This window comes from Bos grunniens, chromosome 12 (genome assembly GCF_055505025.1).
Source record: "Bos grunniens cultivar Pamir isolate PY7600 chromosome 12, Bosgru_T2T1.0, whole genome shotgun sequence".
Classification (NCBI taxonomy): Eukaryota; Metazoa; Chordata; class Mammalia; order Artiodactyla; family Bovidae; genus Bos; species Bos grunniens.
In genome coordinates, this window is record NC_141176.1 from 31,601,075 (window position 1) to 31,627,910 (window position 26,836).

At 44.5% G+C, this 26,836-nt stretch overlaps 1 protein-coding gene across 2 annotated transcripts in view; it reads right to left on the bottom strand.

Annotated features, from left to right (window-relative positions):
• MTUS2 (microtubule associated scaffold protein 2) overlaps positions 1–25,808 on the bottom strand; it is a 394,983-nt gene extending 369,175 nt beyond the window's left edge. For both annotated transcript variants that reach the window (XM_086328484.1, XM_086328483.1), the window contains exons 1-3: positions 25,672–25,808; positions 14,349–14,439; positions 13,459–13,531 (exon numbers count right to left, since the gene is read on the bottom strand). The gene's annotated coding sequence lies outside the window, so the exon portion shown is untranslated. The remainder of the gene's footprint in view (positions 1–13,458; positions 13,532–14,348; positions 14,440–25,671) is intronic.
• Between the last annotated feature and the right edge of the window lie 1,028 nt (positions 25,809–26,836).

Below are 26,836 nucleotides of genomic sequence, written 5' to 3' on the forward strand. Positions count from 1 at the left end.
TCTCTGAACTGGCCTGAGTTTGGGGCATGTGAGTGAGAGAGAGAGAGACACCTGAGACTGTGGGACACAGATGGTCATCCATTTACTCCTGCAGCATCTCGTGGGCCAACTCAACATGCAACGTGCCTGACTTCTCTCTACTTCACAGATGTGGACATGGAGTTTGGACACTCAGGGAGCTGTCTGAGGTCAAGGTCATAAGTGACAGGAGGAAGATTCAAAACAGAACTTGTTTAAAAATTCCACACTTTCCTGTGTGGGGAAATCACAGAATCACCCCGATGTCAAAATCCCAGAAGAAGTCTGTTATAAAATGCATCCTAGAGTAGTGCTTCCCAAACCTTAAGTGTTAATTGCTCAGTCATATCTGAACCAACTCTTCTAGAACCCATGGACTGTAGCCCACCAAGCTCCTCTGTCCATGGAATACTCCAGGTAAGAAAACTGGAGTGGGTTGCCATTTCCTTCTCCAGGGGAATCTTCCCAACCCAGAGATCAAACCCAGGTCTCTCATGTGGCAGGCAGATTCTCAAAGCCAGAGAAGTCCTCAAAGCCAGCTGCTTCTGCAGTGAGCAGGGTTCAAACCTGCACCAGGAGACCCCATTGAATTTCAACTCCAACTCCTTAACCACTCAGCCATCCCAAACCATAACGTGCTTACAAGTCACCTGCAAGCCTGAGATGTGGACGCTGATTCTAGAGGTCAGAGGTGAGGGCCTGAGCGTGTCCATTTCTAAGAGTCCCCCGTTTGGGGACCACACTTCTGAACAGCAGGACCCTTAGCAGCAGACACTGAGCTTTCTTAAGCAGACACCACCAACATTTAAGACACTTTGAGCGTGCATCCCCCAACACGTGTGCACTCAGTTATTTATGAATTGTACATACCTGTATTCTGACCCGTAACTAATATAACATCACATCCAGTTAGGACAAGATACAGTGTTACAATCACAGCTCTAAATCCACATTTAAATAATCTTGGTGATGCTCAATTTCTGTCCAGCTTATTGTCATTTCCCCCCGGCCCCTTGGCTAAGAAAACTCTCATACAAGGAACAGGAGAAACCATATCAATGCTGCCACTTTCTTGTATTCATTGTATTCAGAGCAAGCAATTTCACTTGTTACTATGATAGTCAGTTTCTGTTTTTTAAGCCATTTATCTATTTTATGAAGCTTAATTTAGGGTGGCTCAGATGGTAAAGAATCTGCCTGCAACACAGGAGACCTGGGTTTCATCCCTGAGTTGGGAAGATACCCTGGAAAAGGAAACAGCTTCCCACTCCAGTATTTTTGCCTGGAGAATTCCATGGACAGAGAAGCCTGGCGGCCTACAGTTCACAGGGTCACAAACAGTTGGACACGACTGAGCACATGTAGATAATGTTTGTGTACATACACACATAGACACGTGTATGCATGTGTGTGTGTATATATACACATAGACACGTGTATGTATGTATATGTGTATGTATACACACACATGTATACTTACGTGTGTGTGTGTGTGTGTATATATACATCCAGACACAAATACAAATGGCAGTGTTTTTGAAACAAGTACTCTAATTTCTTTTCTTGGTGGATCAGATTCCCCAAAGCTTTCAGGCACACTCAGTCATTCAAGATGAATTCCATCAATGTCAAGGCACAAATGCATGTGCTTACACGATGGCATTTAAAAACACAGTTTAGACTCTCAGCATTACTAGCCCTGCATTTAAACTATGCAAACATTAATGGGCTTTTTTATTCCCGGAGGTCCACTCCAGACACATTTCCTCAGTTTTCTCTACTTCCTATACCAACATAGGGAGAGATTTTCTCTAGAATAGGAATATACCTCACTGCTAAGACACAGGAAAAAACACAGCATAGAAACAGCCCTCAGAGACACCTCACAGCTCTCATGGAACAAACAAGCTTCAGGCAAGAATAAGCTTTCATCCTTTTCAGAAGACATTTTAACTTGCAGATAAATGATCATCCGAATTTAATAGCGATATTCCACTCCTCTTTGGCAACTTAGAGACATAGTCAACTTCACACAAAAAGGGGAAATTTTCACCCAGAAATAAATGAAACCATGGTAAACAGGTAACTGAATATTCTGAATATAAATATCAAGGTAAATCTTCTCTTCCCAGTGGTCTCATATGAATAGAAAACAAGTATCTGTAATAAGGAGAGGTAGGATAATGAAATTTTAACACCCAACAGGAGGCTTTAATTTTAATGGATCTGAGTTTTTGCTGTAAAATGAATCAACTGTCTAAAGACCGACCTCTGGGATGGTTCAGAGGCATCCTTAAAAAAATTGCAGCAGAAAGAATAAAAATTCTCTGTAGCAAAATTAAGCTTCATTTTCACAAGTCTCTTCTTCCTTCTACTGCTTGACATGTTAATGTTAAGCATACCCTCTGGGCAATTTCTGTTTGGAACACTGTTCTTCTAAACAGAACTGATCACAACCCACTGCTCTTGGGCATTCTGCACAATATTGCAAGGTTCCAACCTGAATGCGGAGAGGGGGTCCCTGGTGAGCCCGACAGGAGCACCTGGCCGGGGGGAGTGGGCTCTGGCCAATGAGCAAGCGAGTCCTCTCTCCTGAGCTCACGGCCAAGACAAGACCCACACACTCTCCCTGCTGAAGCTGGACTCAGAAAACAAGCACTGGTGCATTCCAACCATGTCCAAAACCATCAGACGGGGTCTTGTACGAAGAATGGGGGGGCGGACTTTCCCTGTCCTAATGTCAAGCTGGCAGTTACATTTCTGTCTGCCTCTGGGTCTGGGGTTTGCAGACACATTAAAAGGCCTCCTTCACATCCTTCTTTATCTGCAGGGACAGTCAGAGTGTAAGAGTGAAAGTGTTAGTCATTCAGTCGTGTCCCACGCTCTGCAACCCCTGGACTATACATAGCCCACCAGACTCCTCTGTCCACAGAATTCTCCAGGCAAGAATACTGGAGTGGCTGCCATTTCCTTCTCCAGGGGATCTTCCCAACCCAGGGATCAAACTCAGGTTTCTTGCACTGCAGGCAGATTCTTTACTGTCTGGGTCACCAGGGAAGCCCAGGGACTGTCAGAACCTTCACTCAAACCTTATGCCAGCAGGCAGGTGGCTATGTTCAGACTCTGGCCAAAATCCCTTGCCTGGAGGGTGTTCTTCCAATGGGCTTCTGTGGCCAGAAGGGGGATGCAGTTCTGTCCCTAGTGTTAGCGTCAACAACCACAGAAAGATGAATTACTCCCCAGATGATTTTTTTTTAAAAACACCTGAAGTTTCTATAGAGTGCGACCTCCTGGTTTTCTCCATATCTCTACCCAGCCCAATCCTGGGACTCAAGATCCAGATACAACGAGCTGACGGCAGCCACCCTGAAGCCCTGGCAATAATCCAGGCCTGCAAGTTGCCTCCTGAATCTGGAGGAGTAGAGATGGGGTGGGGGACGCAGACCGGTGAAGATTTCTGATGCAGAAAAACTCAGGGAGGGATTCATGAAGGGCCGAGAACCTGAGCTGGATTTTGTAAAAGAAAACCCGAAGGCAGAGAGGATAGAGCGAATAGATTCCAGACTGAAGGACACGGTGAGCAGGCGGGGAAAGGCGTGTCTGGAGAACCGGCAGGGACCCGTGGCTGGAGCGAAGGGTTCACAGAGGGAAACTGGTAATAGCTTTTTTTTTTTTTAATTTAATGGGAGGCTAACTACCTTACAATACTGTAGTGTTTTTTGCCATACATTGACATGAATCAGCCATGGGTGTACATGGGTCCCCCATCCTGAACCCCCCTCCCACCTCCCTCCCCATCCCATCGCTCAGGGTTGTCCCACTGCACCAAGCTTTGAGTGCCCTCTTTCATGCATTGAACTTGGACTGGTCATCTATTTCACATATGGTAATATACATGTTTTAATAGCTTCTGTCAACAGAATCTGCACTGGTGGGTCCCCAAGACAGGTCCTGAGTGGCTCTCGCTCCATCAGCCTGCGTTGTTGGCAGTGCGACCGCTCAGCTGAGCTCCTGTCTCCTCTGAGGACAGCACATCCTGCCTGCTGGCTTTCCTGCCCTAGCTTTGTGTCGAGTTTGCTTTTCAGTACAGCTGTCTGCTTGGAGCAGATTCCTCCGTGGCTCCAGACCAAGTGGGCTCTTCTGAACTTCGGCCGCGTTTCTGCCCGTTGAGCTTTCCCAACAAGCTGTACTGAGTGTTGAGAACGTCTCCCTCTTGGGGAGCCAGCTGTCTGCTTTTTCACTGACCTAATGCTCTCTCTGGAGCTACGGAATGACTGTCATAGCTCTGGGAGCACATTTTCCTTTTCGCTCGACGTGGACAAATGAGAGGAGTTTATAGAAGACAAACAAAATGTTCTCTCCAGAAATACATGCTTCCGCGCAATCGTCCAACACGTGTGTTAATAGTATACTTTGTTACAGGGTCTGTGCTAGACACTGGACGCACTAGCAGTGGTCTCCAAAACATGCTAAGCGATCATCAAACAATTTATCTTACAGATTAACTAATAAAAACAAGCTTGTTACCAAAAAAAAATAAATTTGCAGAACAGCCAAAAAAGAAAAGAGGCTAATAGTGAAAATTCACCATCACCATCCCACCCCCTACTTAGCCTCCAATCCCCTCTTGTTCAAAATCATCTTTTTTAAAATATCCTTATGGGCATTTGATTCTGGACCTTGTAAATTTTTCTAGTGAATACGAGAAATACAGGCCATTTATCCAGATCAGAGAATCTCCACTTTGCCAACAACTGACATTTGGGGGTCAGAAAATTCTTTATGGGGGACTGTTCTTGCCTGGAGAATCCCAGGGACGGGGGAGCCTGGTGGGCTGCCGTCTATGGGGTCGCACAGAGTCAGACACGACTGAAGCGACTTAGCAGCAGCAGTCCCGTGCATTACAGAGTGATCAATAGCAGCCCTGGCTAGTACACACTAGAGGCCAACAAGCAGGGATGACGACCAAAAATGTCCCCAGATGATGGCAAACAGTCTCCAGGAGAGACAGCAAAACCACCTCCATCAAGATCTAGCTCATTTGGGCCAACGTAATTCTTTCATCAACAGCTGAGCAACTGGAAGGGACTAGAATGTCGTGAAATGGTAACTCATAGGAAAGCTTACTGGAAGACTCTTCTGACTAACTTAATTTCCTTTTAAACTCAATGATCACATCCCCCATTACTGAAAATATTTCCAAAATACCCGTATCTTTTCCTGCCATACTAGGTGCTATTATCTGAGAATAATTCACTTCTTTTGACTATTGGAGTTCTTAGAATACCTAAAGTTATTTTTCAGTACAGCAACTATTGTTAAGTGGTACTGCAGGTATAAAATTCTAACATCAGACCAATACTGATCAGCCCTCAAATATACTCACTGCAAATGACTCAGAAAGGATGCAGAGAGCGCGGTCTGGGAGCTCCACACCTCCGTGCCTCCCTGGTGATCTTCCCTTAAACCATTCTTTTGACACTGTTTACTTACTAAGCTATCTCATTAGACTGTAAGGCAGAAACCTAATTTTATTCCTTTTATGGTCTCAAGATTGAGCATAGTAAATATTACAAGTCAGATGTTTGATAAACATTTATGCACCTAAATTTAAAAAAAAGAGTATATACTAAGAAAAACAAATAAAACATGGAACCACAGCACGCATGAAGAGCCCTGTATTTCTGCTAAGGAACCGGGGTGTTAGCCTGTAAGTAAATACCAACAAAGGCCTGTACAGTCAAAGCTATGGTTTTTCCAGTAGTCATGTATGAATGTAAGAGTCGAATCATAAAGAAGCCTGAGTGATGAAAAACTGATGCTTTCAAACTGTAGTGCTAGAGAAGACTCCTGAGAGTCCCTTGGACCACAAGGAGATCAAACTAGTCAATCCTACAGGAAATCAACCCTGAATATTCATTGGAAGGACTGATGCTGAAGCTGAAACTCCAATACTTTGGCCATCTGATGTGAAGAGCTGACTCACTAGAAAAGACCCTGATGCTGGAAAAGATTGAAGGCAGGAGGAGAAGGGGACGGCAGAGGATGAGATGGTTGGATGGCATCATCTATTCACTGGACATGAGTTTGACCAAACTCTGGGAGATGGTGAAGGACAGGGAAGCCTGGGGCGCTGCAGTCCATGGAGTCTCAAAGAGTCGGATACAACTGAACAACAACAACAACAAAGAAACTAACACAACACTGTAAATCAACATCATAAATCAACTATACTTCAATTTTCAAAAGAGCATAAAGAGGAACCCAACTTATGAGGGGCTCTACCACAAAGCCAAGGCTTCCACTGAGTAACATATGCCATGAATAAAGGTTTTTTTCTCTTTCTAGTTTCTTAAACAAAGTGTGGTCTTACCGTGGTCTCTCAATATATCTCTGCTGTAGAAAGAAGGACTGTGTGAGTCTTTCTTTCCTTGAAATGAGTTGAAAGAGAAAGGACTCCTCCTCCCAGAGCCACAAGCTTCCAAGTTGCCTTGTTCATTCTATAAACAGTCACCGAGCACCCAGCACGTGTCAGGCGTTCAGTGGTCCAGGTGCCAGGAAAATAGCAGTGCATAAACAGGCTGCCAGCCCTCACGGAGCGCACATTCTGTTGACAAGCTGGACCTACAGGAGCAAGATTACAAAATGCACAGACCTCCCTCCCTCCCCTACATACCAAGGCTGCTCCTCAAGCCACAGAGAGTGACAACTACTTCTGCAAAGGCCGTTCAGCCTCTCCTGGCATCTAGAGGAATGTTTCATCCTAGCACCTGGACACTAAGCACACACAGCATTTCTAATAATCAAGAAGTTAAGTACAATGAATAACAACCATAAAAATATGAAGATGAATTAAATACAAAGTTCTTTTCAGGCAAAAGCAGATCTTGAAAAGCCATTTAATTCATCCTCCTATCGTTGAAAGTGAAAGCATTAGTTGCTCACTCATGTCTCTTTGCAACCCCATGGAACCAGGCTCCTCTGTCCATGGGATCCTCCAGGCAAGAATACTGGAGGGGGTTGCCATGCCCTTCTCCAGGGGATCTTCCTGAGCCAGGGATGGAATCCGGATCTCTCGCACTGCAGGCAGATTCTTTACCTTCTGAGCCACCAGGGACATTCTCTGCCTCTCCTGGCATCTAGACAAAGGTCTCCATCTTAGCACATGGACACTAAATACACACAGCATTTCTAGCAATCAGGATGCTAAGTACAAAGAATAACCACCACAAAAACATGAGGATGAATTAAACACAAAGTCCTTTGCAGGCAAAAGGAGATCTTAAAAAGCCACTTAATTCAAGCTCCTGTTGTTGAACAGAACCAAACTAAACCTTCAAAAGAAGAGCTAGAAATGGATCTCCATGTGACCTCTCAACACAAAGTCCTGACCTTCTGCCCCAGGAAACCACTGCCAAGTGGCTGATGTCCGTACAGGTTCTCAGTGTTTCTGACAGGAGGGAAGATGGGGCTGGAAATCCACATTGTATGAAAAATGTCCAAGCTAAAGCAACGTCAGAAAATGTTTGAATAACCCATTCATTTTTAATCCTTCTGTAATTTCTGTGATCATTTTAAATGTGATGAACTCATCTGACATAAAGTGAGGAACGCAGGAACTTTTCCAGGATTCCTATTGTAATTCATCACAAACTGGACGCCTGTTCAAATATTACACAGTTCCCTGCTATCTGTCTCTAATAGCAGGAGCGAAGCCATCGCATTTGCCTACTGGCGGCTTACCCATTAATTACCAAAGATGGCACACTGCCAGTGAGATCCAGGCCCCTCTGAGCGTGCCCCGATGACCTAGTTTAATCAAATCTGGCCTCGAATCCAACAGAACACAGATTTAATTCATAGCTAGAGGGCTGGATGACAGCATGTATCTAACAGTTTGAGAGAGCAGTGCATGGAAAACTGAGCGGTCTTATGCACCATTTAAAACAGACAACAGAAAAGACTAAGTGATTTCTTATCATCTTGATGGGATTGTCCACATGACTTCTATTGACTCTGTACCCCCCTCACCCCCAACAACCAATTTCCTAACATTCTGGGCTCCGGGCCTGTGGATTTAAGTATTGAAATATGGTTGGTCTCTACTCCTATGTTTTCTTCCTAAGGACAAGATGGATTGGGAAAAAGATTAACCTCAATATCCCTGAAATAATGGACCTTGATACCCTGGTGCTTCTAATCTATTCCTGAGGATCATTTTAAAGCAGAAAATAAAATACATGCACTGCCAAGTTTCTTTACATATTCAAAATCTGAGTGTATTTCAGTCCTATTTGACATTTAGATATTTCAGACTCACAGGACTTTCTTTGGTGGGAAAAAAAAAATTAAGTCCTTAAAAATCTCTAAGTCTTTAGGAAACAAATTATAACCAACAATTCCTCACATCTCACTATATGATGCAAGTATTCTTTTCCCTTTGGCCAAACTGTGCGGTTTATGGGAACTCAGTCCCCCAACCAAGGATGGAACCCAGGCCCCCAGCTATGGAAACTCAGAGCACTAACCAAGAGACTATAAGGGAAGTCCCACAAATTTTTGTATCTAGGATCCCTCTGGCCTTGTTCAGTTGGTGCCTGCTGATGACAGAATGATCTGCTCCATTTTTAAGCAGTTCTGTCTATGACACTATCAAGCTTCATACAATGGGGGATACAGAATTCCGGATACAAAAAAGACTTTCAGGAGGGAACCCAGTCCCATGTCCAGGCAGGCAGTAGAGGCCAGTGGTTAAGGGCACAGCTGGCTGCAAGATCCAGCTTCAACCCTCACCACTTCTGAGCTGGAAAATGAGGGTGTTGGCAGCACCTACCTTATATAGTGTTCAATAAACAAACAAAACAATGAGGTCAGAGAAGCCTGGTGGGCTACAGTCTAAGCGGTGGCAAAGATTCGGACATGACTTAGGGACTGAGCATGCACACACAAACACACATACACATGGGCTCACACAGCACTGAAGCAAGTGAGCACTCACCAAAATGGTAGACAGAACCAGCATTTAAACACTGTAAAGTCACATCACTCCATTTAGCAATGTGCTATGTACATGGTGCTATGCACCTAACCTAACACCTTCTACCATATGATAACCCACTAACCCTGCCGTTTAAAAAGCTACTGTTTATGTCCACATCTCTCCTGCTGCAGTGGACCTACCTCCTTACATAATCAGCGGAAAGGATCTCTTATTAAAATAATCAAGGCAATTATTTGGATCACAGAGTGATAAAATACGTCAACTCCAAATTTATGAAGATTAATGATAATGAGAGTACTGGATTGTTCTTAAATATCATTGTTTCATTTTAACATTTATGAAGCTCGTGTTTTCACAGACCTTTCCTAGTAGTAAATATCATTCTCCCTATGAAAATGAAAGTGTTAGTCGTTAAGTCATGACCAATTCTTTGTGACCCCATGAAGTTAGCCCACCGGGCTCCTCTGTCCATGGGATTCTCCAGGCCAGAATACTGGAGTGGGTTGCCATTCCCTTCTCCAGAGGATCTTCCCAACTCCAGGATAGAACCCAGGTCTCCCATATTGCAGGCAGGTTCTTTACCATCTGAGCTCAGTGGAACAAGAAATTATTAGCTCAAAGTCACAGGTACCAAATACTAGACCCAAAACATCATATTCTCATTCTTTCCTTGGTATTCCAAAGGAAAAGAAAAAAACATAGTATCTACAAACAAAGTGAAACACACAGCTAAGCAATTATCTAGGGGGGAATTAACTCACATAAGCCTCCCTAATCCTCTTTCCCCTTTTCCTTCTGCCACTGAACTCATTAAAAAAAAAAAAAAAAAAAAACTACATTGTTTCTTTCTTCAATCATGTACATATGGTGGGAGCCGGGAAGAGAGGTTTCAGATATAAATAACACCAGGGCCTCTTTCCATAAATCACATAAACGGTTCTTTTAATTGATCATACATTCTTCTACCTTGTATTCAGAGGATCAACCCCCCTCCACTCCCCACCCGCCGCCCCTCCCACCGCACACACAGGAAAGAAATGTGGGCCTTGGCAGGGGTAAGGGAAATAAACACCAAGGTTCACTGGAATTACAAGTATTCTCTGAGGTCTCTTTTTCCCTAATATTTATTTTTATTTATTTATTTGCACCCAGTCTCAGTTGAGGCATGTGCAATCTTCCATCTTCACTGTGACACGCGGGATCCTCTAGCTGTGTCGTGCGGGATCTAGTTTCCCGACCAGAGATCGAACCCGGGCTCCCAGAACAGGGAACACAGAGTCTAAGCACTGGACCGCCAGGGAAGTCCTTCTGAGGTCTCTTTATTGTTATTCTTATGTTAAGCGGGTTTCCTCCAGGGGAGGAAGAGATGGATAACTGACACCATAACAGAATGTGTTTATCATTCCACAGAGAAGCCCCTCGGAGCTCCCTCTAATCAGTTCGGTCATCAGCACCCAAGAAAGAAAAAGCTTTTTCCCTGGCCACATATTTTGTGTCTATGGCCCAGCCTCATTTCCATTTCCCAGTCCTTTCCTCTGTATGATTCATCAGCGTCCCAGTGGCTGCCACCACCATCTTGACCATGCCAACAATCACCATGACCTCTACCCATGACCTCAGCTACCAAGAACACTAGCACCATCACCTATCTGTCCTTTTTTTAATCTCAGTTACAGTTCAGTTATCAGTCACATTCTCCACCCCCAGCCCTCTCTCTGGGCCCAACACTTTGCTGTATCTCTCTTACCCTGTATTTGTCAATTAATAGCCACCCATTAACAACAACATAACAGCTTTTTATCTCATCCAAAGATTAATTACAAAAACCCAGCAGTAAGGAAAAGTCAGCCATTATGGATACGCCCAACAATTCAGTTCAGTTCAGTTCAGTCGCTCAGTCGTGTTCAACTCTTTGCGACCCCATGAATCGCAGCACACCAGGCCTCCCTGTCCATCACCAACTCCTGGAGTTCACTCAAACTCACGTCCATCGAGTCGGTGATGCCATCCAGCCATCTCATCCTCTGTCGTCCCCTTCTCCTCCTGCCCACAATCCCTCCCAGGATCAGGGTATTTTCCAATGAGTCAACTCTTCGCATGAGGTGGCCAAAGTATTGGAGTTTTAGTCTCAGCATCAGTCCTTCCAAAGAACACGCAGGACTGATCTTTAGGACGGACTGGTTGGATTTCCTTGCAGTCCAAGGGACTCTCAAGAGTCTTCTCCAACACCACAGTTCAAAACCAATTCCTCAGCGCTCAGCTTTCTTCACAGTCCAACTCTCACATCCATACCTGACCACTGGAAAAACCATAGCCTTGACTAGATGGACCTTTGTTGGCAAAGTAATGTCTCTGCTTTTCAGTATGCTATCTAGGTTGGTCATAACTTTCCTTGCAAGGAGTAAGCGTCTTTTAATTTCATGGCTGCAATCACCATCTGCAGTGATTTTGGAGCCCAAAATAATCAAGTCTGACACTGTTTCCACTGTTTCCCCATCTATTTCCCATGAAGTGATGGGACCGGATGCCATGATCTTCATTTTCTGAATGTTGAGCTTTAAGCCAACTTTTTCACTCTCCTCTTTCACTTTCATCAAGAGGCTTTTTAGTTCCTCTTCACTTTCTGCCATAAGGGTGGTGTCATTTGCCTATCTGAGGTTATTGATATTTCTCCCACCAAAACTCAAGTTTAAATAGTCCTTAAGAATAAGAATATTACAGAGACGATGACCTACAGAATAAAACCACCTTAGAAGTGCTTGAAATTTGAAGCACACATTCTCTATCACTAAATTGCATTCAGTTCAGTCGCTCAGTTGTGTCGGACTCTTTGTGACCCCACGAATTGCAGCACGCCAGGCCTCCCTGTCCATCACCAACTCCCGGAGTTCATTCAAACTCATGTCCATCGAGTCAGTGATGCCATCCAGCCATCTCATCCTCTGTCGTCCCCTTCTCCTCCTGCCCCCAATCCCTCCCAGCATCAGAGTCTTTTCCAATGAGTCAACTCTTCACATGAGGTAGCCAAAGTACTGGAGTTTCAGCTTTAGCATCATTCCTTCCAAAGAACACCCAGAACTGATCTCCTTTAGAATGGTCTGGTTGGATCTCCTTGCAGTCCAAGGGACTCTCAAGAGTCTTCTCAAACACCACGGTTCAAAAGTATCAATTCTTCGGCATTCAGCTTTCTTCACAGTCCAACTCTCACATCCATACATGACCGCTGGAAAAACCATTGCCTTGACTAGATGGACCTTTGTTGGCAAAGTAATGTCTCTGCTTTTGAATATGCTATCTAGGTTGGTCATAACTTTCCATACAAGGATTGCATTAACTTGGTCATTAATTTGGTTTAAAACATGGTTTAGGTTTTCCCTCCTGAGTTTTACGCCTAGAAAACCCAGGCCACCCCTCTGGCCTCCAAACCTACAGTAGCCACTGTCCCTCTGATAAGTTTCTTTCAATCAATCCAAGTGTCCAATCAAAGCCACACCCCAAGCTATTACTTCTTTCTCCTGTCTTTAAGGAGTAGAACTCAATAAAAAGCCTCCCTTCCTTACAATCTGTCCAGAGAACAAAACAACAGTTCACAGAGGGCTGTAAACTTTGCAAGGCCACAGCATTCAATGGGACTCCAATCACATCATTTAAAAAATTGTCTGTATTTTTATCGCAACTTTAATGACTTAAAGATGGGTAATTTATTTATATTACAAGTTTCCAGCATATGGCAATAAAGTACCTCGTTCTAAAAATTAGTGCAGTTCTACCATTCTCCATCAGATGGAAGTAAAAGGTCCATGGAAGAGACGCTTTTGTCAAATTTGGACAAAATGCCATATGGGCTAGAACAGCCCTCAGAAAAGCGTCTCTCAAGTGTCTCAAATGTTTTAAACTTTCCGCAATCTTGGTGGTTCAGTAAAGCTTCTATGCATCATTTAATGAACTCTGTTTGCATTTCATTAACTTTTTCCCTCCCAATCTGGTCTCTCTCTCTCAAGAAGCACATTCTCTAATCAAAGCAAGCCCTCAAAAACGACTGCATCATCTCGTCCTATTTCTGTCAACTGATATTATTCAACACATGTTAACAACCACACCACAACCTTTTGTCACTGAAAAAGATTAATTACCCCTACGAAAGAGATGTCTTTATAGACACACTCCTCAATTTTAAAATCATTAACAAGACACGTTGCTTGAACTGGAGTTCCAATTCATATCTGAATATAATTCTCACGTCTTAAAAAAAGCAAAACTAAATTACGCTTTCACATGAAAACCCAGTTTAATTCACTTGCATCATTAATAATATTTACCCAAATTCACCACCAGCGATTTACTTGGAGTACCAAGAAGTCTCACACAACATTTAAGAGGCAACTGCGTGTCCCAGTCAAGTGGAACTATAAATTGAATAGAAACCCACGTAAACTTACCTTGACGCACAGAAAAGCAGTGTTACTGCCATTGGTGACAGTTGGCTCTAGTTGACAATTCACGTGTGGAAACCTTAAAGGGAAAAGGGACAGGAAAATTCAGAAGAAAGGGGAGGATCCGGGGATGTGTAAACAGCACTCCACTACACGCTGCGTCTCACTAGGAAAGTACAGTCAGTGCAGGAGTTCTTGAATCTAGACAATAACTGTGCCACAAATAAGCTCTTCATAATGGGAGTTGTTTCAATAAACGCACCATGTTTCCATTGGCTAGGATTTCAGAGATACTTAATCTTACATTCAGATTAATCCTCAATGGATTACATGACTTCAATTTTCTATCTTAATCCCTCAAGTAGTTAATGATCTGAAAACCGATTCTTAAATACACCATATAAATGAAGGATCTTAAGGACTTAAGGCTTTTATCAAGGGAAGAATACCTCTGATACATGAATAATCATGTCCATTTTCCAGATCTTAATTTTCTTAAATTGCACCAAATTTATACTTGTTATGCTTCTTATATTCTTAGAATTCAGGAGAAATAAAAAGCCAGAGCAACTATAAATCCTACAATATTAACAATATTAATTAAATCCTTAATAAAACTATATTTCAAAACAAATCAGCAAAATTTATTTTCCTCTCTAAATTGCCCAGCGAGAGGAATAGTTTTTAGGTGATAGAAAAGACGCAAATTTTCCTCCCAAATGCTACTGCAAGAGACCACAGAATGCCTACTATTATTGGGCTGACTCATATAAAATTACTGTTACTCAACCATTTTATTACCTGCAGAAATGACAATTTTACCATTTTTCCAAACAAGCAAATAGACAGAATTGGAAAACCCAGTGATTATGAAACAATTAAATCTTCAAAACTACCTATCTCTGTGCACACGTCATTTTTCTGAGAAGCATCAGGGAGTCTCGGTATAAACTGTTTCCATTCCAACCCGGCACATCTTCAGGGCACCTAGAAGACAAGAAATGAATCGCCTCCAGCATTTGGAAGGGCTGAGAGCACGTTTCTGGTTCCTTCTTCCCACCTGGTCCCTATTGACTGCCAACTCCCTCTCGGCTACGTTATTACATTATTTTTAATAATATACTCAGTAACCCGTCTATCTCAGGACCTTCCCAACCAGCACTCCCACCACCTCCCACCGCTATGAACCCCACCACAACCACCCCTACCGCTATGGATGTCACACGGGGCGCCCAGCGCTGCCGGGACTAAAACCAATGGCGTAGAGGCCGTGTGAGAACCGGTGTACAAAAATCCACATGTTCACAAGCCGTGCCTTCTTCCAAAATGGAGCAGAAAGCACCTAAATAATCTTCCCTCCTACCAGGAGACCTGTTAAATGAGCTCCTATTGTTAAGTTGCTTTGTTTGTTTGTTTGTTTGTATGAACTTGCAGTCAGTTGCAAAATAAACCTTTTGACCTCTTTTTAGACCATCTATCTATCTCTCATTCCCTATTTTTAATATCACTTATCTGAAGACAATATTTTGGATGGATTAAGTTAAACAAAATATATTTAAATTCATCCTATTGTTTTCCTTTTTAATATGGCTACTAGAAACATTAATGTGGCTCACACTGTATTTCTGTTGGACAGTGCTACTCTGTAAAGTATAGTCTGTCTCCTCCTTATTAAACAATCTGCTCCACAGACTTTGAGAATGAACGAACTTATGGTAGACAGGGAGAAGGGACAGTTAGGGAGTGTGGGATGGACATGTACACATTGCTATATTTAAAATGGAAAAACCAACAAGGACCTACTGCTCAGGGAACTCTGCTCAATGTTATGCAGCAGCCTGGACAGAAGGGGAGTTTGGGGGAGAATGGATACATGGATATATACAGCTGAGTCCCTTGGCTGTTCATCTGAAACTACAACATTGTTAATCAGCTATACCCCACTATAAAATAAAAAGTTGAAAATTAAAAACAAATATCTGTTACAATGCTGTTGGCTTTTCCCAGTGATTACACAGCCATGAACACCAGATGGCACTCCCGTGACTGATACGCAGCAGGGCCCTGCTGGACGCACAGATTTTGCACACATGCTAAGTTGCTTCAGTTGTGTCTGACTCTCTGTGACCCCATGGCCTGTACCCCACAAGGCTCTTCTGTCCTTGGGATTCAACCCACTGGAGTGGGTTGCCATGCCCTCCTCCAGGGATCTTCCCAACTCAGGGCTCAAACCAATGTCCCTTATGTCTTCTGCATTGACCAGGTGGGTGGGTGGGTGGAGGAGGGTGTTCTTTACCATTAATGCCACCTGGGGAAGCCCCCACTAAAAGCTCACACAATGTTGCTCTCAGTTCAGTTCAGTCGCTCAGTCGTGACCGACTCTTTGCGACCCCATGAATCGCAGCACGCCAGGCCTCTCTGTCCATCACCAACTCCCGCAGTTCACTCAGACTCACATCCATCGAGTCAGTGATGCCATCCAGCCATCTCATCCTCTGTCGTCCCCTTCTCCTCCTGCCCCCAATCCCTCCCAGCATCAAAGTCTTTTCCAATGAGTCAACTCTTCGCATGAGGTGGCCAAAGTACTGCAGTTTCAGCTTTAGCATCATTCCTTCCAAAGAGCACCCAGGGCTGATCTCCTTCAGAATGGACTGGTTGGATCTCCTTGCAGTCCAAGGGACTCTCAAGAGTCTTCTCCAACACCACAGTTCAAAAGCATCAATTCTTCGGCCCTCAGCTTTCTTCACAGTCCAACTCTCACATCCATACATGACCACTGGAAAAACCATAGCCTTGACTAGATGGACCTTTGTTGGCAAAGTAATGTCTCTGCTTTTGAATATGCTATCTAGGTTGGTCATAACTTTTCTTCCAAGGAGTAAGCATCTTTTAATTTCATGGCTGCAGTCACCATCTGCAGTGATTTTGGAGCCCCAAAAAATAAAGTCTGACACTGTTTCCACTGTTTCTCTGTCTATTTGCCATGAAGTGATGGGACCAGATGCCATGATCTTCGTTTTCTGAATGTTGCTCTCAAGGTTCTACCAACTCACTGGAGTTTCCTTCTCTAGTATCAGTTGCTGCTGCTTCACACGTAAGGACCAACCTTCCTGAGGTTTCTGATCTTCTGACCTAGATATTTGACTGAATTGAAAGGCAACAAGCCTGTTGTTAAGCAACACAGGGGTCAGGTCTAAGATGAGACAAAGCTTTTGCCTCTGGCATGAAATTTAAGAGGAAGCAAAAAACGCAGTAACCAAGATGAATACATTTTTAAATAACAGCTTAACTGATACGCAACTAACATACCATAAAATGTACCATTTTAAAGGGTGCAATTCAGTGGTTTTAACAGACTCACTACATTTGTTACTATCAAAATCGAAGACATGTTCACTGTCCCACAAAGAAACCCTGTCCCGATTAGCAGGCACCCCATTATTCTCCCTACGCCCAGCACCTGACAACCACTGATCTATTTTGTCTCTACAAATCTGCCTATTCTAGATATTTTATATAAATGGAACACATAACATGTGGCCTTTTATGTCTGGCTTCTTCCACTTAAAATGTTTCCAAGTTCACACGTGTTGTATCATGAGACTGTACTTCACTCCTTTTTATGAATGACTAACATTCTACTGTATGAACATGCCACATTCTACCCATTCATCAGCTGATGGACACCAGGGCTGTTTCCAGTTTGGGGCTATTACACACAAACTGGTATATAAGTTTCAATTCTCTTAGGTATATGCTTAGGAAGGAAATTGCTGGCTATATTATATCTCTGTTTATAATTTGAGTAACCAGCAACAATTTTCCAAAGTGGCTGCACTGTTTCACAGTTCCACCAACAACGGATCACGGTTCCAATAGTCATCAATACTTGGTGTTGCCTGTATTTTTTATGTCAGCCATCTTAGTGGAGAGTAGTGATTATCTCGTTGTGCTTTTCATTTGCATCTCCCTAATAACCGAGGCTCACCACCTTTTAATAGGTAGAATTGCCATTAGTATATCTTCTTTGGAGAAATATCAACTTGAAGTCTTTGCTCAACTTTTAATTGGGTTGTTTATCTTTATATGGGCTTCCCTGTGGCTCAGCTGGTAAAGAACCCTCCTGCAATGTGGGAGACCTGGGTTCGATCCCTGGGTTGGGAAGGTCCCCTGGAGAAGGGAAAGGCTACCCACTCCAGTATTCTGGCTTGGAGAATTCCATGAACTATATAGTCCATGGGGTCGCAAAGAGTCAGACACAACTGAGCGACTTTCACTTTCTATCTTTATATAACTGAATTGCAACCATTCTTGATCTATTTGATCTATCTATTACATACATAATTTGTAAAAATTTGCTCCCCTTCTATGGGCTTTTTGTTGATGATACTCTCTAATACCCATTTTTATGAAGCCCAACCTAAATGTGCTTTCTTTTGCTACTTATGTTTTTGGTATCATACTAAGAAACCATTGCCTAATCTAAGATTACGAAAATTTACTTCTGTGTTTTCTTCTAAGAGTCTTTTTGTTTCAGCTTTGACAATTTTTGCCTCACTCAGTGAAATTTTGTTCTCATACTGTTTTGGAAAAAAAGAATTTACAGAATGTCCTTACTCTAACATTCCAGAGGTGGTTCTAAGATAAATGATATTTTTAAAATTAAAAATTAATGCAAAAAAATTCATGAACAATACCAAAAGTTTAAATTAAAACACGATCAGCAAAATTTTTTTTAAATATGATCAGTAACATGATTAGTCACCATATGCCATATTGGAGTCTTACACAAAAGACTCTCTAAAATGTTTGTCTTTTTAAAATGTTTGCTAATTAGTTCATGAATTTTTGCATTATTTTTCATTTTTTAACCATATTAAAATATTGTTTATTTTTATTGCTTAGGTTTTTAGCACCCCCTTACACTTTGTGCTTGAGGCAACTGCCTGACTCATCTCTTTCTAGTCCCAACCCTGCACAAGGGTGATTTTCAGACCACATATCTGCTTTCTTCTGTTTTAACTCTTCAAACTGAGATATTAGTTCTGACTCGCATTTACATTCCATTATAATACCTTGGATAGTTGTCAAAATGATAATTCTAAAACACAGCAGAAAAAATTCAGTATGAAGTTTGGGAGCAGAGCTCAAAGTAGTTGTATTAAATTAACTTCCTCTGCTGGTAGAAGCATATTGACTCTCTCAGTATAAAACATATTACTAGCTACCAGTTAAACTAATATAAAATTTGTTAATACTAGAGTCTTTAGGAAATTAAATGCAATTTTTGGCATGTCTGTCATACACACTTCCTAAGATATTGTGCAACACGAAGACAAAATGCATCAAGCTTAGAGATATTCATTTCAACTACAGTTATTCTGTTGCATGATTTCAGTTCTCAAATTGGCTTCCCCATAAAATAAGCTGATAGAAATATAAGAATTAGGTACAAAAATATGCTTGGTTTAATATGCAGCAACATTTACAACCCGAGAAGGCAATTATTTGTGTGTAAAGAAGGGTTGTCTACTTTCAGAAGCTATTTTGAGTAATTTCAAACAGCCTTGTACAAAGACAATTAATTCTGGATGATTCGAGATTACTTCTCTTACACTGTCATTTAACAGCAATTGTGCTCATATTAAGTTTTCAGATTAGTATTTTGCAGTAAGTCTGGTCAAGCATAAAAATGTAACTTCTCTATGAAGTGTTCGTTATTTGCTTCTGCTGTTTTGTTGCCATTTCTTATAATCCAAGGCTCTGTACTCCATGCTTCAGCCATATTACTTTTGAAAAGCACTTAAAATCACTATATCAATACTAGCATGCTTCTGGACAAATGCATTTGCCTTATTACGGTCTTTATAGAAGCTAATACACTATGTTGGCTTTTCATTTCTGCAGGTGAGTCAAAGTTCTCCAAGTCAACATCAACCTGTCATCAATACTGGCTCAGTCCTCATCACGTGCACTGCTGCCTCACCTCTAACGACTACGTGTACACGCTGCTTTGTTTGTCTAAGGAAACTGAACTTCCTGCACAGTGAGTCTGCAGGTGCACGAAGCATCACAAGACTAATAACGAGAAATCCTGAGGGGCCATACAACCTACCCACTACGGGACAGGAGAAACACACCAACCTAGAGAACAAAACTCAATCTTATATTTTAAAAAATCACTCAACAGACTGAGTTAACAATCTCTTCTCCTATCTAGTCTAAACTCTGGCAATAAAACATGAAACAGAAATAACAAAAGAAACCAAAATAATAATTACCTATAAATGATATGATTGTCTACCTAGAAAATTCAAGAAAAATAACCAAAAAGAGGTTAGAATTGATCGAAGCTTGAAAAGTGCCCAGTTACACAATTATATCTTAAAATCAATACGTTTCCATACATAAAGTATTGGTTAAATATATACTACAGTCTGAATGTTTGAGTTTCTCCAGAATTCATATGTTAAAAACCTAATGCCCAAGATAATGGTGTTAGGAGGTGGGGACTTAGGGAGATGAGTGGATCATGAGGGCAGAACCTTCAAAAGAATGAGATTGCATGAGCGTGCTAAGTCGCTTCAGCGAATCTTTGTCCAATTCTTTGGGACCCCATGAACTGTAGCTGGCGAGGCTCCTCTGACCATGGGATTCTCCAGGCAAGAATACTGGAGTGGTTGCCATGTCCTCCTCCAGGGGCTCTTCCCCATCCAGGGATCGAACTCACATCTCTCACGTTTCTATATTGGCAGGCAGGTTCTTTACCACTAGTGCCACCTGGGAAGCCCATGAATGGGATTGGTACCTTAATAAGAGAGGCCCCAGAGAGCGTCTGGCCTGCTCCTTCCATCAAGTGAGGACAGAGCAAAAAGCAGCCCCTTAGAAGACCTGCCAGCACCACGATCCTGGACCAACCAGAACCCACAACAGTGAGAATAAATGTCTGCTGTAGATAAGGCGCCAGTCTGATGTATGTTGTTACAGCAGTCCAGAGGGACTAAGACAGTGTCATATTACCACTATGCACAGTATATGTAACTGATTCATTATGTAACTGTGATGCTGGGAAAGACTGAGGGCAGGAGGAAAAGGGGGAAACAGAGGATGAGATGGCTGGATGACATCACCAGCTCAATGGACACGAGTTTGAGCAAACTCAGGAGATGGTGAAGGACAGGGAAGCCTGGCATGCTTTGATGTCCCAAAGAGTCAGACACGACTTAGTGACTGAACAACAACAATTACATAACAACAGCCAATAAGAAGAGAGCTCGCTTACAAAAGCTAAGGAAAGAGTATAACACAGCCAGGAATAACCTTCAATCCCCCATTTTCCAAACACAGTAGGCGACGTGAGAAAAGCCGGCCATGTGAGAGACCATGCACAGCAAACGAAAGGCACAGAGAAGAGGTAAGCCCACCAGCCTCCTACACACACAACCTTCCAAATGCCACCTGTCAACCTCCTACTCATGCCATCTTCCTAATGCCACTTACCTGTGTGCTCATTCCTCCAGGCCGCCCTTATGCTCCAACCCGCCAGCGAACAACCCAAGGAGACTTAATCTACAAGGAGGATTTCCTTGGCTGTGTCAGGGATAGAAATGATTATTCGCTAATGGCTTGATGAAGTAAACAGCTGTGGATCCTGTCCTCCACCCCGTCCCCCATGCACCCCGGAAGGCTAGGCCTTTCTCCAGCAGAGAGTTCCTGCTCGCTGCTCCCCTACTGGCTTCTCATCTTTTCCACTGAGGGATCCACGACCACCTGCTGCCAAGTCAACACACACGTCTTCTGATTAGTCACACGGGGTGGCCATCCGAGCACACAGGAGCCTCACCAGCCAATGAGCACTCGCCCCTTCTCAAACCCTAACCAACCCCAACACCTTCAGGCCCCAGAGGTTCTCTGGGGTTCAGTTTCACCTCCAAAGTTGCTCTAAGTTCTTGATATCCCCCAAGAAAGAGCCGTGGAGTTCCCAGTGTCAGCATTTTTCACTTAACCACTTGTTCCAAGGGAACTGCAGGAATTTGGGCTGAAATGAGACTCTCCTGCCAGCCGCTCTCCTACAAGCCAGTGGGAACCATCAAGGAAGACAGACAACCTCCCCTCTACTCCTGGTTTATGTAGTGGTGTGGACTGGACTCCAGCTGCCCTGCACAGCCCTCAGCCGTACCTGATCCCAAACCAAAACACCACCCAAGACCCAAGAGGAACACAACCTCACATGACCAAAGAGGAGGATCCCAGGGCAGGTCTGAGAAATCACCGCAACAGAATTAGAGGGGTGAGTGCTATTGTGGGGAAGCACTGGCCATGAGCCTGCCTACAGCACCAGGTCCCCCTCGTAAGCACCAACACAGTTCCAGAAGCCAAACTAAAGTTTGGTTAAAGGGAGTGTCTTTGTGGATGGATGGATGGATGAATGGATGTTTGGATGGGTGGATGGACAGGTGCATGGGTGGGTGACAGGTGGGTAAGTGGATGGATGGGTGGGGAGGTGATGGGTGGGTAGTTGGATGGATAAATGGGTGAGTGGGTGGATGGATGTATGGGTAGGTGAGTGGATGGATGGGTGGGTGGGTGATAGGTGGGAAGCTGGATGGATGAATGGGTGGATGGATGAACAGATGGATGGGTAGATGGATGGGTGGGTGGGTGGGTGGGTGGGAGGTTAGGTAGGCAGGTAAATGGGATGGGTGGGTGGATGGACAAATAAGTGGCTGGAAGGGGTATGAGGGTTGGTGGGAAGGGGTCAAGATGGTAAGATCTGAGGAATCTTAATTCAGATATGAAGTAGAAATACTTCAGAGAAAAGGAAAACCCTCCACCCATTTCAACAACCCCCTCTCAAACATTCCCGTGGTGGGCATTACAGTCTTCCATTTATCCATAAAACTGCTAATGGGAACAATTCAGTAGTGCATCCCAGCCCTTCCCAGCCTGCACTTGTTTCCTGCAGGATATTTCCCAGGCCTGAGTTTGCTCCCTGTTTAGAATTCATATTAAAGACAGAGCCTAAGGAGTTTACAGGAAGGTCTCCTATGGAGCTGATGCTATCTGTTGCTATTAACTTTATTAATGAAGCAGCTTCTGGTAGTTCATTTTTTTCTCCCTTTCCCCTCTGCAGCCATCTCTCTGAGATGTGGAAGAGCTTTAACCCACTTTCTTTCCTTACCCGCCTCCGTCTCAGCTTTTCTCTGCCTCTGGCTCACACCGAGATCCAAAAAAGTCCCTGTGTGTGTGTGTTCACAAGGCAGAGCTGGTTCTCCAGGTAACCACCTGATTCCTGATAATACCACTCAGCCCTGGTATTAGCAATCTGCATTTTCTCGGCAGCTCAGCTACAATATTGGCCAGATTTTTTTTTTTTTTTGTCTTTTCATAAGACTTCAGATGTTGAAATAAGAAAAAGCATTTTTGAAAGTTAACATTTGAACATAATTAGGAAACAGGGGAGATTCAGGGTTTGTAGAGCCTTACATTTATATGACGTACGGGAGGTGAGAGGCAGAGAGTGTCTTCCTTATTTAAAAAAAAAAAAATCCATAATTACAAATGCAAACTTCTGTGGCCATGGGAGCACATTGCCAGTGTCCCTCCTGGGGGCTTGGATGGAGCCAGAGTAAGGGACCCTGAAGCTTAACATTCATTAGCTTTCCAGTCAAGGCACCTCTGCTGGGAGACACAAAAGGCTAGAGAGGTTAATACGGCAGCATTAAAATCTCCAGAAAACCGCTAAGCAGAACTGTCGTCTCTTACATCGGTCCTCTGGACGCTATTCTTATCTCTCTTTCACAAACCTCCGTCCCTGCTGTTCCCTCTAATTTGGCAGCAGCGATTCATTATGAAAGCGCCTGTGCTGGGCTGGGCTTGTACATCCTTTCCCTGTTTGGGCTTCTCCGATCCAGCACTGTGTCAATTATGTAATAGCCAAAACAGGGAGTTTCACAGAATACGAAAAGCATAGTCGCAGCTCTTACATAAGCCTTCACAAACCACCCATAAGATCCACCCCTAGACTGCAATATTGGGAATTACATAAGGTAGAAAGAAAACACTGATTCAGCAGCCAGGTTTTTTTCCAATCTTAAAGACAATAAAAGCTTTTTTGCACTTTTTTGGCTAGTATGTATTCACTCAATGAGTGTTGAATGTGATAGAGAGAATGATCTTTTAATAAGACTTGACTGTCTTTCCATATAAACAGAAAGGAGTATCTTGATACCACGACTCAATGTCACTGTCACTTCTGCACAGAGAAATGTCTCACTCCCCAACTTAGTCAACAGGGGACCATGTGTCCCGATAAACATCAACTACCGGGGGACTTCCCTGGTGGCTCAGTGGTAAAGAACCCAGCTGCCAACGCAGGAGACACAGGTTGGATCCCTGAGTCAGGAAGATCCCCTGGAGGAGGCAATGGCAACCCACTCCAGTATTCTTGCCTGGGAAATCCCATGGACAGAGAAGCCTGGCCTGTTACAGTCCATGCGGTCGCACAGAGTCGGACATGATTTAGCAACTAAACAACAATATCAACTACTCCTTGTGGATTTTTAAAAAATCAAGAAAATATTTTGACAAAATACAGAAGTGAACATGCTATAATTCTTCAACATATCTCCTTTCCTATACCATTTTTCTCTCCCCATATTTCTAACCACTTATTTTTTACTTTCTTTAAACCACTGTAGCCACACCTTGGGGTGCTGCTGCTGCTGCTAAGTCCCTTCAGTCGTGTCCGACTCTGTGCGACCCCACAGACGGCAGCCCACCAGGCTCCCCTGTCCCTGGGATTCTCCAGGCAAGAACACTGGAGTGGGTTGCCATTTCCTTCTCCAATGCATGAAAGTGAAAAGTGAAAGTGAAGTCGCTCAGTCATGTCGGACCCTCAGGGACCCCATGGACTGCAGCCCACGAGGCTCCTCTGTCCATGGGATTTTCCAGGCAGGAGTATCCGAATGGAGTGCCATTGCCTTCTCGGACACCTTCGGCTACAAAGTGACAAATTAGAAGAAACAGTGCTATCCTATGGGTCTCACTTCAGCTACAGATTAGAATCACTAAGGAGTTTTTAACATTCCAAATATCACACCATCACCAAAACCCAATTAGAATAGAACACTGAGCTGGGGGTCACAAAAGGAAGCACCCAGACAACAGTACACTTGATATTCCTACTTCTGTCTTCTTCCCTGAAAAAAAAAAATCCATAAACACAAGTAGAGATATTAAAGGTTATTTAAATCTTTAATAACTGGCAGCTCATAATTACTAAGTTTCCATCAGCTATAAAAAATAAAATAAGTCACTAGTTTAAAAGCCACAAAGAATATCTGCGGGATCTTTTTTATTACTATCAATACGTAGTTAAAGAATTTTCACCAAGTCTCTCAAGAGCCTTTACAAAACTATTCTATTTTTTTTTAACGTTTTACAATTTTACCTAATGAGTTCAAAGAAAGGACTCTATGTTATCTTTAAGGCTATCTCCAGCTAAGACCATGTTCATCTTCCTGGAAAGTTTTGGTTTAAAGCAGAAATTGTGGCTCTGACTTCTCTTCACCCTCTGTTCAGAGATGCTCTGGTAATTCCTTTTATAACTTTACCAATGAGCAAATATTTTTTTTAAAAGCACTTATATAACAGAGAGTACAGGCGCCTTTGGTACCCTGCCAAGAGTACTTCTTTCCGTGTTTGTATTTAAAATAGAATGGTAGTAACATCACTTGTGCGCCTGAAATTCCTTCTGTGCACAGGCTCAGAATGAAGAAAAAAAAAAAGAAAAGAAAAAAAATGGATGTAGCAAACCGCTTCGCTGCTTTACCATTACACAGCTCAAAGGAAATAACACATTCATACTAAATTAAGACGAAGAGGCAGAACAAATTATCCAAAGCTGGGGGTGTTGTGGGGTGGGGGGGATGGAGAGGTAGGGATTCGGTTGAACCAACCTACCAGCCCTTAGAAAACAGAGGATGTTTAACCTGACAGCACGCGAAGGTGCCGGAGGAGCTGCAAAAAAAACCTCAGCCGGAGCAGGTGATGCAGGGAGGAGAGAGCAAGCGCTCGGATGGCAGAAAAGCCCAAATCCACCCCGCGCCGCCCAGCGCCCCCGCAGCGGACGCTCCCCGGCTCCGCGCAGGGTCCGAGAGCGCCGGCCCCGGGGCCCCTCCAGACCCAGACGGACGGGGCAGAGGAGATTCCGCTCACCTGGGTGGGAAAGAGCCTCGGGAGGTGCCCAGGAAGCCACGCTGCCCTGATGGAGAGGCTCATAGCGGACCGGCTTCCCGCACGCCTCCTCCGCCTCCAGCTCGAGTTTTCCTCTTTGGCGACAGGTCTGGACCCGGCCAAGCGGCCGCGCAGGTCCGCAGACGGGGGTGGGGGGGCCACAAACTTGCGGGGAGAAGCCGGCGGCAGCGGCGGCGCGGGCGGAGGAGGCAGGGGCGCCCCCCGCGCGCGGTCCCCGCCGCCGCCCGCCCACGCCCGCTCGCGCCCCGCGCTCACCCCGCGCCGGCACCGCCCAGGCTCTGAGCGCGGGGGAGGCGGGGGAGCGCGGACCCAGAGGCTGAAACCCCCCCACGGATGCAGCGGCCGCCCCTCCGGCCGCCTTGCCGGGACAAAGAGAAGCGGCGGGGCGGGGTGGGAGAGGGGAGCGGCGAAGCGCGGGCCTCGGAGCGCGCCGCGCACCCCGCGCGCCTGGCCGGAGAGGTGCGGGCGGCGGGGACCGCGCGGGCGGGCGGGTGGAGAGGCGCGCTCCCCGTCCAGGCCTCCCCGAGACGCACACGCAGGGACCCGCGCCCCGCAGCCCCGCAGCCCCGCCGGGGAGGCCGCAGCGCCCTCTGCCGGCCCCGGGGCCGCCGTGCGCGCGCCGTCCCGCTCCGGCTCCGCGCCGCCGCGGCCCCCGGACGTCCCGGCGCCCCCGGGGGCAGGGGGCTTCGAGGAGTGGGGTCTGCTCTTCTCCCCTGGGGACAGCTTCCAGTATGAGCTGCAGCAGGAATTGGGACCCAGCACGAGGAACGTGGAGGGCACGGGGACTCCTGATGCAGGAGGGGCCCCAAATTGACCTCTGGAAGGTTTGCGAAAAATGCAGGCGTTTCTTTCGAGAATCGGGTTCATCTGTGTTTAATAAACACCAAGTGCGGCTAACACTCGTCGAGGGGTGCTAGAGAGCCTCTCAGGAATAAATATGTTAATTTATTTCTCAAAGAAGTGCTCGCGCCTTCCCTAAGCAGTGCGCGTGGCAGGCTTCAAGAGGTGAGCCAGGTCAGAGGACTTCCGCTGCCTCGGGTTCAAATGTCAGTGGGATAAGCATTTGCGCTTATAAAAATGAAATGTGGGTGCTGGTCCCCGCCCTAATTAGAAGTGTTTTCTTGGT